This window comes from Elaeis guineensis, chromosome 13 (genome assembly GCF_000442705.2).
Source record: "Elaeis guineensis isolate ETL-2024a chromosome 13, EG11, whole genome shotgun sequence".
NCBI classification, from domain to species: Eukaryota; Viridiplantae; Streptophyta; class Magnoliopsida; order Arecales; family Arecaceae; genus Elaeis; species Elaeis guineensis.
Window position 1 is genome coordinate 80,233,679 of NC_026005.2, and position 9,493 is coordinate 80,243,171.

Genomic DNA, 9,493 nt, shown 5'->3' on the forward strand with positions numbered 1-9,493 from the left:
ATCCGATTAGGTTATTAGATGACCTAATTGCTAAGGGAGAATTATCTCTGATTCGATCAGAATTTTTGTTCAATCAATTTCTAATTGGATTAGGATTTGATAAAGGATTCATGAACCTAATTAGATTGGATTTCATCTATTTATTTGGGCTAAACCAAATATGATTTGGTTTGAATCAAATAAGGAATCCTAGAGTCCATGTAATGATGGACTCTTCCCATGCGCCACCCAAATATTGGATGCCACTTCTAATCATGCCAAAAAGCATTTTACGTGAAGTTTTCTCCATGTAAAAAGGTTTTCTGCCCTCCTTTTCTCACATCCAAAGATAGATAAAATCTGGTCTTTAAAGGTTGATTCAAATTTGATTTGAATGGGCTACCATATATGGCTAAGGTTTGACCTTATCCATAAACCTTGCCACCCACTTCTCTTAATTCCCTTGCTTTTGTGCGATTAAAGGAGGAATATTTTTGGTGTGGAGAATCAGATGAGATCTGAATTACCATAAGAAAGAAAGATAGTTTTGGGCATCGCAATATTCTTTGGGATGGGATTGTGAGAGGGGGCGACAACTTATGTAGAGTCCAACATCTCTTGGACTCTTCTAACCCAACCTCTTGTGGGCACCAAATAAAAGGGACTTCTTCCTTTTTGTACGGGTAAGAGACATCAGAAATAGCTCTCCATGGTGAGGAGGTTACGGCGTGATATCATGGAGGAAAAAAGAAATAGGACTTGGGGTGAACGAAACATAAAAATCCAAGGGTTTGTCTCTAAGGGTTTGGGAAGAAAGAAAAAGAAGAGAGAAGAACGTCTCCTCTCCATATTTCTTCCTCATCCTCATCTCCTCCAGATGTTCTTCTTTAAATTTTGGAAAGGTTTGAAAAATTTGAAGAAAGAATCCAGATTAACGAACAAGATGGTCTTCGCGCGAGCTAGCACTCCTGAGAAGACCGATCAGATTGAAACTTTGAGTGAACTATTCGTAGAGATCGGACATATGTGGGGCTGCGAGCAACCGACGAGGATCCTCTTTATCATATCTCTCAATCGCGGCGATCATCGATCTCTGTGCAGGTATCGACTTCTAAACTCAAATTAGAAGTAAATTTGATCTACTGTTCACATGTATGCATGCATATTTTATCTTCTAATTTTTTCAGATTTTATATACAACATATCATGTTATAGATCATAGAGTAGATTAATTTATTGATCTGATCATATGTATGTTAGATTAATATGATTAATCTAGTTGACTTTCCGTTGCGAATTATTTCAAAATATTTTGAAATACATACATGAAATCGCCTTCGTTTTTTCAATAGTGGTATCAGAGCCTAGGTCCATTATGACATGCTATATATGCATATTAAATTTAAAATTTAATTTTGTTTAGATCTAATATGTGATATTTTAGATCTGAATTTAATTAATGATAGATCGCACAAACTGAAATAAGGTTGTCCTGATATAAGATTTATCCCTTACAGTGAACAGATTGTCTTAGTTTATGCTGATCTTTGATAAAATCTGATTTTATATGTTGCATGTGATGTTTATGATCTGATTTAGATGTGATCTAAAGTTATGATCAAACCTGATATAATTTATATTGGATCTAAATTTAAGCATATCTGATATGTGATTAGATTAGATGATCCGATTAGCAAGTCTTTGGATTGAATTGATTATCAGGCTGTTCGATCATAGGAGCAAGAAGGGTTTAAAGGCCCTCTCTTTCCATTCAATGGAGTGCTCTTGTGGTATATAAGGATGCCATGTGATTAAATCCCATGAAGAATACAAAAAAAAACTTACTTTTCTACAAAACTCTAAATCTTGAAATCCTAGATTTATTATACGTGAAAGTTGTATGAAAAGTAAAACATCTAATCTATATGATTAAAATTATTTTAATCATGAGAAAATAAAATTTGTAATCGTAAAAAGTTTAGATATGATCTAAAAGGATGTTTATGACTAATTTTATTTTAGGATTATGTAAGATTTTTTAGATCTGAAACTCTTTGAAACGTCCTCGCAAAATTACTGAGTCGATCCAGTTTTGAATTGAGTTGACCTAGTCCCCTTGCGTAGCTGGCTCAGTGTTGATTGAGCTGACTCAGTTTCAGAACAGAAAGGCTTTGCATAAAATTTATTGTAAATTATTTGCAAAATGAAAAACTGAAATTGTTTAAAACCTAAACCTAAACCCATGTTGAACCTACACTTACTTGAGAATTAAGTTGAACTAATTAGATCTAGAATTGTGAATTAAAGATCTAATGTCATTCGCATAAAATATAGATTGATGGATTTATGGGTTAGCTTGATCTGGTCATCTTAATTGGATTAGACCTAATATTAGAATGAAAGAGTTAATGGACAAGTAGAGAAATTGATTAAATTTAATCAAATATTGAATTAGATTAAATCAGAATTTCTCTAGAATCAATACAGTAGTTATAGATGGTTAGATCTATGTTTTTGATTAGACCAAATGAATCTTGATTGTGGCTCAGTAGTTGAACCCGAATCATTAGGCTGGTCAAATCGAAACTAATTGACCACTTGGTGTCTAAGGTAAGTTTGGTATTTCGATCGGTGGTTTTTAATTGGGAGCGGCTTATCTGGCTATTTTGATGGTGTCTTAGACAAGCTTAGCATACCCTCCCATCGATCTCACTTACCTGACTAATTTGATGGATTATGTCTTGATTAGACCGCTAAGTGATTTGAGTTGACCCATGCCATTAAGATTGATTAGTGTGATTGATCTAAGTGCCATTTCAACCAGCATAATCCTAATCCAATTTAATGACTTGATGAAATCAGTGGGAGGACTGTAGTTTACTGATTGATCTCTTCTCTTCTCTTAGTTCATAAATTAAATCTTTTAAATTATTAGGTCTTTAAAAAATGAGATAGTTATGGTGATAACTAAATCATAGCCTCTCATTAAGTTGGATGATAATGGATCCATTAGTATGATGATCATTAAAGACCCAAAGGCCTGGTGCTCATCTGCTATTGGAATTATCATTCATAATATGAATTATCATATCATTCATAATATGATAATTTGTGAAAAGCACAATCCAAAGGTTAGCATCGTAAAAGAAGATCAATCATTCATCTCCTACTTCTCTTTATATAATCTTATATTAAATGGTGAAGATCTTCTCCTGTCAAGGCTTGCACAAAGCTTCCAATCACAGCCATCTATGATAAGCATGATTGCTGCATTGGATAAGGTGCTGTGTATATACCTGCAGTGAATCTTTTCCAACCATGGCTCTCGCGCCAATCACAAATGGTCATGAATGGAAGACATGCCCTCTCCGATTCAATTTGAGATTGGAGAAGATCTGGATCTTATACAAAAGTGGATGATTAAGGTTTTTTTTTGGTTCTTACCTCTTGGACCATCTGCTTTCTAATGGTGGGCGGTAAGGATTGGTGCATGGGCTCCTTAGTGCTGTATACAATGATCATTAATGGAGCTATTTTCTAAAACCCAATGAAAATAAGACGGTGAACGAACTAGAACGCACCACCCTTTCATTCTCAAATGTTAAAACACTGTTGAGCATTCTCAAGGAACTGGTCGAACATTCCATTCAAATATTCAGGTAGTGCTTGCTCCTTCGCTTGCTCTGGAGTTGCATGTAATATGGATTCGCTCGTAAATGCACGAACTATGATGCTTTTGCGAGCACGATGTTCCTGCAAACAGAGACTTACATATGATCTTTCCATATTTGTTTCATTTTGAATAAAAGAAACCCGGCTTTGATTCTTTACTTTAAGATAATCATATTATTGAAAACAACTTGTGTTTTTTGTCTCCAGTGTCTCAGTCAACTCTTCAAATTCAAATATGTTTCTCTGGTTCGTGCGATGCTATTGCTAGACTGTGGGATACTTGAAAAGCTAGTCCAGCAGTTCAAACTTATCATGGTCATGAGGGGGTTGTTAATGCTATCAAAATTTTCCCTGATGGACAAAGATTTGGGACTGGCTCTGATGATGGCATGTGCTGATTATTTGACTTGGGGACAGGGCATCAACTTCAGGTTTATGGTCAGCAGCATGACTGTAATGATAGTGATGTCCCCATTGTCACATCCATTGCCTTCTTAATATCGAGTAGACTCCTTTTTGCTGGATACTTCAATGGGGATTGTTATGTGTGGGACACACTGGTAGCTGAGGTTTGCATTTCTTTTTTATTTGAAAAAACAAATTCATATGCAACTCTAAACAATCTTCAGTGAAAAATATAATGGAAAATGAAAATATTATATGAAGTCAACAATTTGTTTTAGGAAATAATCCTGGCAAAGTTTAAAATCCACAGTTATATATTATCTCTTATTTTTTTTTTCAGAGTAAAATAGGTATAGCATATGCTGAAATTGTTCCTAGAACTTATATTTATTATTGTATTTATTATTTCATTATATGAGTGAGACATGCTAGAGATATTAATGAAATAGTTTACAGAGACTAGTTTACCATGAAATTTCCTCAAGCTCCAATCTCCTTCTTATGGTATTTCTGTATTGATGCCCACACGTGATCTTTGGCACAAAATAATATTCTTGGGCTTTGGATGATGTCAGGGAGAAAATTCTAGCTTTTAGATCAATCATACAAATCCCACTGTAAAAATTATTGATAGTGCATGCATGTTGCTTGTAGAAATAAGTTCTATAATGTACTTGGACTTGATTCATTTCTTTCTCCAAGACCAAACGTGTCCTATAACCCTCATGTCAAATAGACATTAGATTGTATGCATTTTAGCTTTTTCCAGGTAAAAAATACTAGTTATCAGGATCATTTTATTTTGAATTTAAAGGCTACATTTTGTTCATGAGATATGGTTGCCATCTTGAAGCTTAGATCATTATGTTTTTACATCCAGAGATGATTTTATTTAATTATCTAAGAAGTCTATGATCGTTCAAGATCTAGAACTTCGTCAGTTGAAATTATTGTATGACAAGGATTGCAATCTTAGAAGTGGGGTAGGAAGAAAAGGTAGTTAACCTTGAAAATGTAATTGGTGTGCTTATCAGACAGCTGTTCACAGAAAGCATAAAATTTTGAAGAAACAGAGGATCATTATTTTTTTGTGGTGGATGGAGATGCATTTAGTCATCACTGTTAATGGGCTTGCTCGATTGAGAATAATTGATTTACCAGTTTGGGTTGTTCGATGAGATATTCAGGGAAGGGGATGATACAAGTCACTATATTTTCTATAAGAAGGCCCTTGGTTTTAAGAGAATTTGGAGGTGCTTTGGTGCTTCTCTATGTTTTATAATCATGTGAAGTTCTCTTAAAACTTTCAGTTAAGGCTTCTGATGACCTTTTCCTTATTTCCGTCATGAGAAATGCCCGTTCTTTTGATTTTCACTAAAATTTTACTGTTCAAAAATTTAAGTTCTCTTTATTTCTTCTTATTTGCATGTACAATGAGCCACATACAACATTACCAATTATTGTAAGTGCCATTTTTAAATCATTGATTGTCCGAAGTGAAATAGATATAATAATTTTATTGAAGCATGAATTATGCTGCTTGATCCCGCTACTCCTCCATTGTAAACATATATTCTGGTGTCAAAAAAAATCTATCGTTGGCACTTTATACTGTCTCAGATTTATAATACATCTTCTGTTACTGCTGTTCTATTATGTAATTAATGTTGTTGATTACCTAATTTCATGAATTGCTGTAGTATAAAGTTAGTATTTTAATTTTGGAAATTTCTAGTCATTTAAGCTTCATCCTGGTCTTTGGTGGCCATTATGACAGTCAATAGCGGTCTGTGGCTTTAATTTGCTAATGAATCAAAAATGGGCTTCCTTCTTTTTCCCTCTCATCTCATGATAAATGGTGTGATCTATATGGAGATTTAGTTTGTGTAGCCTAAAGAAATGAATTAAAAGAAACATGCAAAAGTAGCTTATAGGGACTTAAGTAATATCGCCTACTACATACGCAAGAAAAATTTTACTTCCAAATCAATTTTGATGTTACCTTGGCACAAGAAAAGAGTATTGCTTGACAAATTAATTTCTTTCCTCATCAGATTGTTCATACATTAAGTTGATGTCCAGTCCAAGGTTCAAAACTTTGGTTTAATTTTGCTGCTTTAGGCTCTAGCATGGATAGTTTTGGCTGAAAATTATAAAGAAATCCAAACAACAATTCGTGTTAGGAAAAATAAAAAAATTAAAAGAAAATCAAGAAAAATCAGTTTAAAGTACATTTTATTGATTAGGATCCTTGAATATATTGTTTCAGAATTCATATTGAAATAAATAAATAAATAAATAAAGTTGTAGTCATAAGCAACCCGTATAGACAATGACTTTGGTTGCAAAAATTAATTTAGCCAGAATTCCAAAACTCACCTAACTTGGAATTGAGTTTCGGTGAAAGTACACATTCTAATTTTGGAGTTTTGGATCGAACTTCAGTCATAATCCAATCTTTGTAGTTAGTGAGACCATGGCTTTGGTTTGTTCATCCTCCCTTCTTCTTGCTTTGGTTATTTTATTTTATCATTTTGCTAAATTTTATGGAAAATGGGTGTTGGATCATCTATATTTTTCTTTTTTCTTAGGTAGTCCTAAATTTGGGTACTCTACAAAATCCTCATGAGGGCTGTATGAGCTGCCTTGGTTTGTCATCTGATGGGAGTGCCTTATGCACAGTAAACTGGGACAAAAGCCTAAAGGTACCTTTTTATCCAAAAATTGCTTTTTGTGCATGTAAGAGACATCAGAAATAGCTCTCCACGGTGAGGAGGTTGGGGCGTGATATCATGGCGTGAAAAAGAAAGAGGAGAGCCCTCTCCTCTTGGGGTAATGAAACATAGAAATCTTGGGGTGTGTCCCTAAGGGTTTGGGAAGAGAGAAAAAGGAGAGAGAAGAGCGTCTCCCCTCCATACGTTTTCCACATCCTCATCTTCTCGAGACGTCCTTCAACATCTGAAAAGGTTTAAGAGATTTGAAAAAGAAATCCAGATCAGCCAACAAGATGGTCTTCGCGCGAGCTAGCACTCCCTAGGAGACCGATCAGATCGGAACTTCGAGTGGATTATCCGTAGAGGCCGAACACATGTACGGCTGCGAGCAATCAGCGAGGATCCTCTTTACCACATCTCTCAGTAGCGGCGATCATCGACTGCTTTCAGATATCGAGTTCTAAACTCAGATTAGAAGTAGATTTGATCTATTACTCACATCTATGCATGCAGATTTTATCTTCTAATTTTTTTCGATTTTATATGCAACATATCATGTCATAGATCCTAGAGTAAGTTGATTTATTGATCTAATCATATGTATGTTAGATTAATATGATTAATCTAGTCGACTTTCCGCTATGATTTATTTCAAAAATTTTTGAAATACATGCATGAAATCGCCTAGTTTTCCAACGGTGTCTTCACACGCTTATAATGATACCTCCTAATATATACCAAAGACAAGAAGCCAAAGTGAAAGCAAGCATGACGTGCATGCACCCATGGTTCTAAACAGCTCCCTTTCAGGCTTAAAAAAACTTTTCAATCTGCCCTTGAAGATGAGGTGAGGAACTTCCACCTTGAGCTGATGATCTAAACCCCATGCTTATAGTGCAAAACAATGCTGCTTTCGCCTTTCTTCCATGTCTTTTTATTGATAATGACCATATGAATGCATTTGTAGTGCTGCTGGTGTGCTGCTTTATCTCTCCAATATGATTTTCCAATTGTCCAGAAGTATGGTGTTCATGCTTATTTATGTTTCTTGATTTAATTATTTGGATTAGTAGGTCAAATACAATATATAGCTATCACTTTCGATAAGTTGTGTTTAAGCTCGTGCTTGTTTCACACGATGTGCATCAAAATTTGTCGTACCATACCGAACCAGGCGGTATAGGGCATGTTATATGGTACGGCACATGATATTGGGGTGTACAGACACTCGATATGTCGAACCAGCTCTTTACCAACATAGTAACGGATTGGCACCGATATGGAGCCCGTATCGAGGGATGGCAAACCTTGATGCACATATTTTATTTTCAGAACAAGGTCACTGCAAATAATGAAGAACAAAATCTATTTGGAATCATTTGTAAGTCATAGAAAGTAAAAATAACTGTTGATACATAAGAGCATTTTGCGAATAGGAATGACCATAAATCCATAGTAAATATCTTTTGTATCAAATGTTGTTTTTGCATTCTTGAAAATTCTTGGCCCGGAATTTCATTTCTTGAATCTTCTAGTTTTTTGTTTTCTAGACCAACCATCTTTGCTTGAAAAAATAGCTTTGCTAACAAAACTAATCATCTTTAAGGGATACAAGTTCAAATGCCAGAAGGTCTATAAGATTCTTTGCCAAATTATCTACATGGATTATCAATGTTTTTCCTGTCCTGGATCACCATAGATTGAAAAATGATGAGATAACCATGCAGCCGATTTAAATGTGTGAATATTGTTTCTTCTTGTGCAAGCCAAAAAATATTCCTGACATAGTGCCTTGAGAAGATCATAGTAGGGGAACTTCCAATGCCAAAGAAAAAAAGTTGGAAGAAACGAATAGAAATGTAGATTGCATGGATGCATGAGGAAAATAAATAAAGTTCAATAGTAACAACTAAAGCACAGGACAAATGATGTTGTTCTGTTCTGTGCATTTTTGCGATAACTATCATAGAGCAAAACCTGCCTCCAAACAGAGATAGAGAAGCATTGAGGTTTGTCACACATTTGTGGGTGTGATGTCAAGTGGCGAACAAAAATATTACAAGGTCAGCTAAGGACATCTACAATATTAAAGGAACTCAGATATTCAGAAAACAAACAATGAACCAATTTTTTGTCACATAAATCATCAAACCTTATACATTGAACTAGCTTCCTAAATCCTAGACTTGGTTTTGCTTATCATGGATGTAACGTTTAGCACATGCCTCTTTCAATCAGATGCTGTGTTCTAGAACCAAATAAAGGATCTACTGATTTGTCTACTTCTCGTGATCAATCTGGTTCATCTTTGTGTGTTCTGAAATTTGAGGTATTTTGTGGATCTTCCCGGTTTATGTCTAAATGATTATGATTCTTCCTCTGATGATTCCAGAATGGGAATCAATATTGAGAATATTTTCTTCTCACCAAGCAGACGGAGATCAACTTTGAATCTACTTGTATTATAAGTTACGCATGAAGTTTCCTTCCATAGATCTTTAAAATTACGGAGGTAAAGGAACCCCCCTCCCTTTCTCTTTCTAAGTTCGAGCCAAAAAGGCTAGTTCAGAATATCTTTCATCCATACAATGTATAAACCCATGGCTTGTATCTCTACCCTAAGTTTAGAAGGATGGGTACCCTGTATCCTCTCTCTCTCTCTCTTGCTGATCTCTTCCCCATCTTGCAAGCCTTGGAGCTAAAAGCACATTTTAGTTGATGTC

At 35.0% G+C, this 9,493-nt stretch overlaps 1 pseudogene; it reads left to right on the forward strand.

The window, feature by feature from the left end:
• The first annotated feature begins 922 nt into the window (after nucleotides 1-922).
• LOC140853199 (guanine nucleotide-binding protein subunit beta-like) lies at nucleotides 923-9,180 on the forward strand (annotated as a pseudogene).
• Nucleotides 9,181-9,493: the final 313 nt, after the last annotated feature.